Source organism: Metopolophium dirhodum, chromosome 1 (assembly GCF_019925205.1).
Source record: "Metopolophium dirhodum isolate CAU chromosome 1, ASM1992520v1, whole genome shotgun sequence".
Classification (NCBI taxonomy): Eukaryota; Metazoa; Arthropoda; class Insecta; order Hemiptera; family Aphididae; genus Metopolophium; species Metopolophium dirhodum.
In genome coordinates this window covers 29,215,241-29,226,500 of record NC_083560.1, presented here as the reverse complement: position 1 = coordinate 29,226,500, position 11,260 = coordinate 29,215,241, and positions in this window count along the sequence as shown.

Below are 11,260 nucleotides of genomic sequence, written 5' to 3'. Positions count from 1 at the left end.
GGATACAATAATTTAAAAAGCAATAATGATCACTAGCTATAGTTAAAATATAATAAATATTAAACTAATAGACAAAATAGGACCGTCGACTATTGCATAATATGATAGAAGTTATACTAAAAACAGTTGTAATCTTTAGATTACCATCGGTGGATTTAAAGTGTTTTTCAGGTAACAAAAAAAAGTTATTGTGGAATCAATATTACAGTCACCCGCATACGCGACTACGCGAGGGTACATTATTTTTATCCGATAAGAATCCCGAAGACTTTTTGACATCAGACGGACACCGATCCTTGTTTAGACATGGGTAGGATACACTATAAAGTATTATTTTGTACGAATAACCACGCGATTGTAGAGAGTTCTTATATTGTAATCGTGCGAGCAACGTATTATTTTTTTTTAACGTTTTCAAGACTTCAAGGACAACATGGCATATGCACCTGTTTTGCGGGGTAGCCGGTTTTACAATACTATTATATTATATTATTGCAGTGATCACGTGAACGCTGTTCTACGCAAACTCGGAAGCATATATTTTTAACTACCCCGCGTCCATTCTATAGTATAGAATATTATACGTTATTATATTATTGTATAGTATATAGAGTATAATATGTTATTGTGTCATAAAGGTGCGGGTATTGTATTATTATTATTATTATTATTATGTATCTTCGGGCAGGTGTGTTTTTCTTTTACACGTACACAACAGAGCTCATCGACGGCTAGGGACTATTATTCCACTAACAACCCCATGCATTAAAATTGTTATAATATTCAGCTTACATAGTTTTTTGATTTTCAAATTCCTATCGACTCAATACATCTTAATATTATAAACATTATAACACACAAAAACAATAAATTAAAACGAACAAAAATGTATCACTTATTAATAAATGCCATACTATATGGACAAATGGGTCATATAATATTATATATATACCTATACGTTTTGTCGGTAGCGGATCTAGGTTTTTTTGCAAGGGGAGGCCAACATTTTTCATATTAATTTTGTAAATCCAATATTTAGTGTATGATGTTCGGCCTTCAAATAAAGTATTACCCACATTTTCCTAACGATTTAAAAGTATGTATAATTTATAATTTATAAAACAAGTTTGGATCAATTAAATCATTATATTAAATTTAATTAAGAAAATGATAAACTATTTTTAAAAACATTTAGACACCTAATATATTTTTTACTATTTCAATGCATGAGGTCAAATCTAAATTGGGACCTTCAAGGTTAACGTGAAATTGGCAATGTTATTGATAGTGATTTCTTTGCTACTTCCAATGCAAAAATACATTAGAATATAAATTAGATATATCCTAATTTCTAATGTATATTAAAATATATTGATAAAAAAAATAGCATTCTTAGATCTTTGCGAATTAACAAATTTGATTTTTCTTCAGCTGCCTAACCTATATCAAACTCATTAGTATAAATAACTTCGGACGAATCTGGAATAATATAATAGAATCTGACGATTTATTTTTATTTTCCACATTAATAACATAGTGTAAGGAGTAAAGTATAATATTGTCATTTAGGTACTTGAGTTTTTTTAAAAAAAAAAAGACGTGAAAAATCACTGGCGTTCAAAGGTGACAGCCAATGGTCCAAAGTCGTCATTATAGTACAGGGGTCACCAACTGGCGGACCACAGACACATTTTTTATGGACCCTAATGGCTGCGTAATAATTATAATAGTATATTGTGTGACAAGGGTGGGAAGTGAGTTATTTCACAAGCCGCAGGCGAGGGCCACATTTCGCCCAAGACTGAAATGGCCTTCCCGCACGAGCCACACATACTATTTTTTGTCACGCTTCTGCATTCATCGATCACGGAAAAGGTAATGCAGGATAGGTAGCTACGATAGTAACGTTATACGCTCGCGCCGTTACGTTATGGTATGTCAAAAAAACTATATCTAAGAATTTTCAAAGTACATTTTGTTACGATTTAGTACGATTGTTATTAATTGTTAATATGTTAAATTGTTAAAATCATTGTGTATTTAAATGTGTTTTGGACCGTTGGATGTTTGGTAAGTTTCAAAACGGACCCCGTAGAAATTAGTTGGTGACCCTGGATATAGTACCTACCAAGAATGCGTTTGTACCTAGGTATAAAAATAAAAATAATTTTCAATGAAATAAACGATCGGTGATTGTCAAAAACCTTGTCATGTACTATTTATGTGCATATTATTTTAATCTACAAGGCCGGTCCGGACCAAGAAACATTTGTCGGGAATCGGAATCGGAAACATATGTTGACAATTAACATTTATGTTACCACTTACGACGGGAAATCAGAAACATAGTCGACGACAGTATCCGATACATTTTTATTTGGTCTGGACGGGAATCAATTTTGGAAAATAACCTCATCATTCATAATCTTAAAATAATTTGTTGTGACAAAATAATAATATGCTATAATTATGTGCAAATGTGCAATATTATTATATAAAAAATATTTTTTGGTTGCGTCGCTAGTTAAAACACTTGGCATGTATTATTATCACGTCGACCGACTCCCATCCACGTGTCGTGCTCACACAGACTTCTTACTACACTATAATATAGAAATCTGTGGTCCGTTATGGCATAATAAATTTCAGAAATAAACATCTCAAAAAGGTTAAAATTCTCAATATAGTAAACTTTTAAAAATATTATAACTTAATGATTTGAATATTTTCTCATATTTAAGTTTTAGAATAAAATCATGTAACAAAACTATAGGTACAGGTTCGTTTTTTTTTAACAGAGGTGAAAGTGCATTTTATTGTGAAATAAATTACAGATTATAATTGTTATCGGGTTTCGTGAAAAATAAGGCTGCGATGTAATATAATACCTATGTAAGAATATAATTAATGATTTACTGTAGGTTTTCGGTCGTTGGTGCGTATAGATAAAAATGTACAGTATAGACACGTAACTTCCATTTTATTTTTATTTAAAAAAAACAGGGTCCAAACTCCAAATATATATGTGTGTGTGTGCTTCGTAGCACAAAATAGCGATAAAGAAGACGTTTCCCATACGAAATTCCATAAAATCTTTGAAAATTCCAAATAACAGTTATTCTGTAAAAACAACACGAATCAATAGAAATTTAAAATAATATACAACGTCCTAAATTATATTTGAATTTCTACGAAAATGTATATCCAGACTACTGAAACATGAAATATTGAGAAACCTTTTTCGCTTATGAATATTAAACAGTGGATAGTTCTTACTGATGATGTCAGAAATATCATATAAATATAAATGTCCCGCTATTATAAGGACGCACTGCCGATCACGCGATCACCCAATTTATTTATCCATGAAAAATTATGTCATAATGTAACAGTAGAATTAATAGGTAATAGGGAGGGGGGGGGGCTACCGTAGGTTACTGAAAAGGTTCAGCTGTTGATCCAGAATTGTATGTAGGTACAAATAATTTTAACTAGGTATAAAGATAAATAAATACGACATACGAATGATTAATTTGAAATATCTGTAAAACGAAATTATGTTAATTATTTTCTTAATTTTTTTGTTTTTTGTTCAATCAATTTTAGAACTTTTGAAATTCCATTAAAATAAATTTATAACAACGTTACAGTTACTAGTTATATATTAGCTAAATTATAATAGTTGTACTACTAAAATGTAAAAATAAACATTATTGCGGTACACCTACGTGTACTCATCTAGTGTTAAAAAATAAGGCTGCAATTTTAAACGCTGAAAAATATAAGCATATATCGTGGCCGCATGTAGTTCGGATAATAGTAGTTGCGATTTAGCTAAACAGGTTATACCGAACGTTGGTTGATAGAAATTCTGAAGTAATAATTTAATACTTACCTAACAGTGCAATTTAAGGCGTACGAGTACTTTTGACAGTAAACTACACGAGTTTATTCGCACCCCTATAATTCCATATTAGTAAAGTAAAATACCGTATAAGCACTTCAGTACCTATTATAATTACGATATACGATTTACATTGTTTATTCTCTTCAAAGTTTCGTAAATTATTATTTATTATTAGTGTTTATTAAATGTTATTAATTTACAGTAAAAATTAATTATTATTTACTTAGGGAGGCATTTATTTATTATTATTATTATTATTATGAATTAATGTATTATGTAACTATATTATTACTCATAATAACTTATTACCTATAACATCATATTATATCAACTTAAATTGTCAAAAATAAATAATCGGCTATTGGATTTATTTAATTTATTTAATGTATTTAATTTACTGGTGTGCCACGGTCTTTTGAAAAATGTCAACTATTTGTCCAAGAATAAATTTTAAAAAATATAACTGATAACAATTTGTTAGCCCGTCAAGTACACATTTCTAATTAAATGTATATAATTATAATCCATAACAGTTTTGTTCATCTAACTATTTAGTGCAACAAAAAGTGTCAGTGTGTCGTGAACATTTTTTAAATAGCATGGTGTGCCGTGTTTAATAAAATGTTGAAAACCACTGTAATAGACATATACTTATTAAATTGTGATAAAAAAATAATAATTTAAGTTGTACGTCTGTTGGAGCCGATACGATTTAATAATATAACAACGTTACATTTACTAGTTATATATTAGCTAAATTGTACTACTATAATGTAAAAATAAACATTATTGGTAAACCTACGTGGCCTCGTCTAGTGTTAAAAAATATGGCTATAATTTTAAACGCTGAAAAATATAAGCATATATCGTGGTCGTCTATAGTGGTAATGGTAGTTGCAATTTAGCTAAACTGGTTATAGCAAACGGTGGTTTGATAGAAATTCTGGAGTAAGAATTTAATACTTAATAAACAGTGCAATTTAAGGAGCACGTTTACTTTTGAACATAAACTCGTGTATTGAATGTATAATTTAGTATGGACCATGTTTTAATATTTTGCATATTACCTAGTATTGTAGTGTTATTAAAAATTGTATGATAATAAGTTATGTACTTTGATAAGTGCACACTTTTTTATTATTTTCTCTTCTGTATATAGTCACCTTATTATAGTTATATCACATAAATATATTTGTCCATGAAAATCGTTATTTGCTGATTTTACTGTAAGCATAAATATAATACGATAAAAATTATGAAAATTATATGGATAGTAAGTGAAATGAGAAGTTAATAAAATAGGTGGCAAAAAAATATAATTTATATTGATTATATTATTTAAAATACATACATACATTTTGTATTTTAAAAAGTATTGTTCAGTATATAATAAAAAATAAAAAATAAACGGTAACAAGGTTAGGTTATGTATTGATTATGAGTTCTAAATAATTCATAAATGATATACACACACGGCTAGAATATAATATATATGTTTTGAAATAATGCGTTATACAGTCACCTTTTACAAAAACGTTAGGAAGTCATTATGATAATATCCATTAAACATTTATTCGTTAAATATTTTTTTAAAGAAATTATTAACGACATTCCAATGCTTAATATGTTATCGTCATTTGACATTCCACAAGTGTGTTTTTCAAATCACCGTCGAAATCACAATAGTATACACTTTATTAAAATACATGAAACATTAGACGATTAACATATAAATATATATATACAAAGTATTAATTATTATATTAATTATACTCTTAATATCATTGTGATTTCGTCAGCAATTTTAAAACCCCATTAATGACAAAATATCGATTATGACTGTACATAAACACTTTCATATTTTACATTTATATTTAGTAGTACAACAAGTATACGAAGTTTGAATAGAACGGTCTGATTCTCTATGTCCCTTGAAAATCTTTATTTGCAGATTTTACTGTAGTTATAAATATATGACAAAAACTATAAAATTATATGAATAATAAGTGAATTGAGAAGTTAAAAAAATGGGTGGTAATATAGTTTATATTATTTAAAATACATACCTATACATTTTGTATTTTAAAAAATATTGTGGGGTATATAATAAAAAAAAAAAACATATATGATAACAAGGTTAGGTTAAGTATTGATTATGAATTCTAAATATATTTGGATACATTTTTTTCTAAGACCTTATTATTTGTATAATCATAATAGTACAAAATATGTACCTATCAGAATAATTATATAAATAATAGTGTTTTTTTGTTTGTAGGTAGTTGTTGATATTAAAATTAATGCGAATGTGTATAAAATAAAGGTGTGAATAGGCAAAATCCCCACAGATCACTTTAGTCGACATAAATCTAGAACCCCCATAATTTTAAAACAAACTAACTATTGTTAGTAGCGTCATAGCTAACGGACAGTACACGCCGTTCGGTAAATTACAATAAATACAATTTATACCTAAGTACAGATTTTTTAATCATTGAATATCATCTTTGGCCCTGACAACGTCATTTATGTTAGGAGTATTATTATAAGATCATAAACAAATTGTGTTCTCCATTTGATATAATACTATTATGTTATTACAGAGCGCCCCCCCCCCCCCATATGCTTAAAAATTAAAAAAGATGTCCAAAATTTAATATGGTAGTACAATTTTCCAAAACAATGTATACAATAAGTATAAGTAATATAGTTACTTATATTTAAAACAATTTTGTACTGGTCATCTTTTCAATCCGAGTGTTTTCTTGTAAATCAAAATATAATATATTATATATTTTAATCACTATTTTAAATTATTAATTCTCTCTAACCATAATGATGTAACTTTTTTGTGTTTCTTCTAACCTTCATTAAACTATTTAAAAAGAGAATTAGTAGATAATAATAAGTGATTTAATAATAATAGCGATAACCTAACAATTTCGTTTACTATTTCAATTTATTATAATTTAATCACATATAATTCCTAGTACAATAATGAACAAATATGAGCATCTTATCTAAACATTTACCGACTCTATACATCGTATAGTTATTTGATATATACATAATATTGGTGGAAGGTCAGTGAAAGAATTGATTAAAACCGTATGTTATCAAACATAATACGAATAAACCTCTCACAAGTATTAATTTGTTATCCTTACAACTATTAGTCGTACTGATAAAATTTTACAATATAATGATGATAAATATTACTGTATATTGTATAGTTTCTATACTAATATAATTAATTATATAAAAGAACTGATAATATTAATTGTATTTATATGGTCTTTCATAGCGCATAAAAACTTATCGATATCGAAATTACAAACATTTTATGGGAATAAAAAAGTTATTATTTTCCTTATTTAAATATTACTTTGAAGGTCAAAAAGTGACTCTAGATCTATAATGTTCTTCTGATATTATTTGTATTTATATAGTATTTTATAGCGCATAAAAACTTATCGATATCGAAATTACAAACATTTTATGGGAATAAAAAAGTTATTATTTTTCTTATTCAAATAATACTTTGAACGTCAAAAAGTGACTCTAGGACTATGTTTTTCATTTAAATATCTAATTTTGTCAAACTTGAACTTCAAAGAACTACAAAAAAAGACCGTGTTTACAAAATTTTTAATTTTTTGGTTACAGTATGTACTACTTATGTGGAACCTTATTAAAATTTTAAAATTTAGTATAGAACATTTTGGTTAATACAGAAAATGTTATGGTGCAAATTTCAAGTATTACGGCTATTCATTTTTGGTTTACAATTAAATAAGACATTTGATCGATGAGAAATCGAGTGAATATCCAATGATGTAAAAAATTGAGCTCATAAAAATTTAATTTGAGTTTCTGTGAGACCTTTTTTTTGAGGATGGTAGACGAACTTATGAGGAATCTTGTATTATAGTTTCAAATTTGAGATATGAAAAGAAACATTTTCATGAATAATTTACTCATGATGAACTGCAAACTTTCGTGATTTTTACAAATTTTTACTTCTAACTTAAAATTATAATTTCAGACATCATAAAAAATTATTGTGGATTTACGCCCTTTGCCCTTTGCGATCGTCATTAATTTTAAAAATCAAAATCTATCAATAAATTGCTCAAAAAATAATTAAATATTTTAAAATTTTATGGTGTACAAAAAATGCTAATATAAATAATAAGTGAAAATTACATGTATCACGGTAATATTTTTAGAGTTACATAAAAAATCAAAATTGATAAATAAAATTCCGATTTTTCCTTAATTTTTATTTTGTTTTTCCGGGCGATTTTTAAAATTACTGGGAATTCTAAATTTATGATATTATTAAGTATATTTGATAATATTATTGTGAATAAAGTTATTTATATATAACCTATTTATGTAGAACCTTGTTTTAAATTACCAATCCTTAGATATAAAAGTTGAACATTTTATAAATTTTGAACTACAAGATTTAAATTTTAAATTTGATATAATCCGCCAAAATTCAAACTTTAAATGCTTATAAAAAAAAATTGTGCATACCTATGTCTTTTAAATATTTTTCAACTGCTATTGTAACAATTTATCAGTATGCCTTGTATTAAATTTTCACGTATTATTACCCAACTAATAAAATTTAATTGACAATTATAGAAAAAAAAAACTAAAAAAATTGAAAACTGACAATGTCCGTAAACAATTCAAAAAGAGTTAAAATATTTTCTAAATGTTATGGTGTATAGAAAATTAAAATATGACCATTCAGTGAAATCCTCATGTATTTACATTTATTCGTTTTTGAATTACAACAAATTAAAAAACCGCTACATGTGAAATCGAGTGAATATCCAATCTTATAAAAAGATGAACTTCAACTGCTCATAAAAATTTAAGTTGATTCACTTGTAGACATTTATTTTTCATAAATGTAAACAAACTTATAGGGAATCTTGTACTACATTTTCAAATATTAGATTTAATGAAAAAATTTTTATTAAAGTCCAACTCAAAATATTTTGCTCATTTTCATGAATTTTATGTATTTTGTCAATATTTGAACTTTAAATGCTTATAAAAAAAATTGTGACTATGTTTTTTAATATTTTTCATCTATCTTTGAAACAATATATTAGGATTATTCTATTAAATTTTTAAGCTTTTCAACAAACAAATAAAATTTTATTGATATTTATAGAATAAAAAACTAAACAAATTTGGAACTGAAAATGTTCGTAAACAACTCAAAATAAGTACAAATGTTATGGTGTATAGAAAATACTATGCAGCCAAAGTTGTATGTATCTACGGTCATTTGTCTTAGAGTTACACAAAAAACCAAAATCGATTGCCGACAATTTGCGTAAAAATTCCACTTTTCCCTTAATTTTTCCTTTGTTTTTCACAGCGATTTTGAAAACTATCGTAACATTTACTTTTGACCACTTAAAGTACCAACTAGATTCACTTTCCATCAGAAAATATACTGTTGAAGAAAATCTAAGAACTTTTACTGTCCTACATGGTGATGATACATTTTTTTAAATTAAAATTAAAATTAAAAAACTCACACAATATATCTTTATAAATTGTAGCCTATGTGTTATTCTGATGTATATGCTATATTATTGTAAAGTTTCATTAAAATCCATTCAGTAGTTTTTACGTGAAAGAGTAACAAACATACTTACAAACTTTCGCGTTTATAATATTAGTAGGATAATATTTCTAGTAAATTTTTCAATAAGTATTAATTGAAAACAAATACTAATAAAAAAATATTATTAAAATATTTATTTGTTTCACTTTATTACCTATATTATTTTTTCTTTGATGTTTAAACTTGACCATAGATATTACAGTCATCTGTTTAAAGTAGCATTTAACGGAATATTCGTATTATATTTTGTGTGATTTAATTTTGTTTATTTACTATCATTTATTTTATTATTTAGCACCTAACCAGTCTCCACTCTACATATTGTGAGCTATTATATTTTATTGTCTATTTATTTGGTTAATCTTCTTGTCACTGCGAGTTATTGAATTATTATTTTTATTATGAAATAAGTATTATAAACTATAACCAGCAAAGCATGTGTACCATTATAATTTTAAGTCAGCATTCTTAAATAATACCTATACTCTAGGTAGCTAAAATATATATTTTGTGTTCTCGTGTGTCAAATATATCTTCAAACAAGAGTAAAATAAATTACAATAAAAAATAATATTATCTTATTTTTCATAGTCAATAAGTGCACAGTGTTCATAATTTTCAATGGACGACGTTGAGGCTTTCCACGCCACAATATTCTATTGCTATGTATAGGTACTAAATACTACAAAATCATGTAAAAATATATTTTGTATTTGTATTTAAATTTTAATAGATATAATAGGGCCTACCTCGACTTTAAAATAATTAAATTGTATTAATATTACTATATTATTATAGTATTTCTAATACATTTGTCAATAAGTATTAATTTAGTACAAATACTAATAAAAAATTATTATTAAAATATTTATTTATTTCACTTATTTTTACCTATATTAGTTTTCCTTATATGTTTAAGCTTGACCATAGATATCAGTCATCTGTTTAAAGTGGCAATTCATATTATATTTTTGTAAGATTTAATTTTATTTATACTTTATAATGTATTTTATTATTTAGCATCTGGCCAGTCTCCATTCCACATTTTGTGAGTTATTATATTTTATTGTCTATTTATTTGGTTAATCTTGCGAGTTATTGAATTATGATTTTTATTATGAAGTAACTACTATATATACCATAACCAGCAAAGCGTGCAGTGTACCATTATCGCGAACACTTGTAATATTATTTTGACCTGTTGAACTAGGATGTCTTTATCGTATTATTAAATTAAGCTAGACGGCACAATATTAATATACCCATATTTATTATTGATTATACAGAAATATTATGTAGGCATATAAACTCCGCAACAACCTTTGTTTATTCCACCGGGAAAAAAAACAGATAAAACCGGTTTCACATAACCTCTGCAGTGAAAAAAATCGGATGACAGAATAAAATTAATATATAATGCTATAGCTGTATCAGCCGTCTGCGAACGGAAATAATTAACAAACCTAAAATATGATGCTACGTCGTATCTCAATATTAGATAAAGTCAAAAAGACAATACATTTGAAACTAAATATTTTCAAAAACGCAATTTATATATTTCAACTAGTCGTGGTATAAAAATAAAGTGATTGGTGTTTTCCATACAGCTTCGCGTGTATTTAATATTAAAATTATTATAAATGTAAAAAAATGTATATTGAATAGGAGTTAATTATTTCGGACTGTCATTGTTTACG